Genomic DNA, 646 nt, shown 5'->3' with positions numbered 1-646 from the left:
TATATATATATATATATATATTCCATTTTATGCATATTAATCAAAGTAATTATGTTGAATTAGGTGCAGGTTCTGTCAGAAAAGGAAAATGTGGCTATCGATCTATTTTATTCAAAGAAGGCAATGCCTACGTTGCCTACCAGGGCGCACGTCACTGGTTTATATATACCTTTATACTCACATGTAGTCGGGTGAAAGTTGTAAAACATATCAAGAATATATTTCACGTAATGCAAAACATTATCTGATACAGAAGTTAAATGAGTAAAAGTCGATAGATTTGATATATGAAAAGTGACGAGTCTGCTCATGGTTTTGCCCAGAGCTAGGTTTGGTTACAACAGCAACGAACACAGCAGCCAGTGGCTGATCTCAGACTAAACTGTCAACTGAATTTATGCTATACACATACACATGTACACACATATACATAGATACATAAATGTATAGTTACACACAGACACACACACACAGATATATATGTATGTATATATACATACATATATGTATATACATAATATATGCATATATATTTCATACATATCTAAGCACACCGTTTGTATGTATATGTATGCAGATGCATGTATATGTATAGTTACGTATATATATATATATAACCATATATATATATATATATATATATATA

The 646-nt window shown here is 30.5% G+C and overlaps 1 protein-coding gene across 3 annotated transcripts in view; it reads left to right on the top strand.

Annotated features, from left to right (window-relative positions):
- LOC106884093 (class E basic helix-loop-helix protein 22-like) overlaps positions 1-646 on the top strand; it is a 380240-nt gene that overhangs the window by 106030 nt on the left and 273564 nt on the right. The window lies entirely within an intron of this gene.

The sequence above is a fragment of the Octopus bimaculoides genome, chromosome 24 (genome assembly GCF_001194135.2).
Source record: "Octopus bimaculoides isolate UCB-OBI-ISO-001 chromosome 24, ASM119413v2, whole genome shotgun sequence".
Lineage (NCBI taxonomy): Eukaryota > Metazoa > Mollusca > Cephalopoda > Octopoda > Octopodidae > Octopus > Octopus bimaculoides.
Note: the sequence above shows the minus strand (reverse complement) of the source record. Positions and strands in the feature narration are given on the sequence as shown.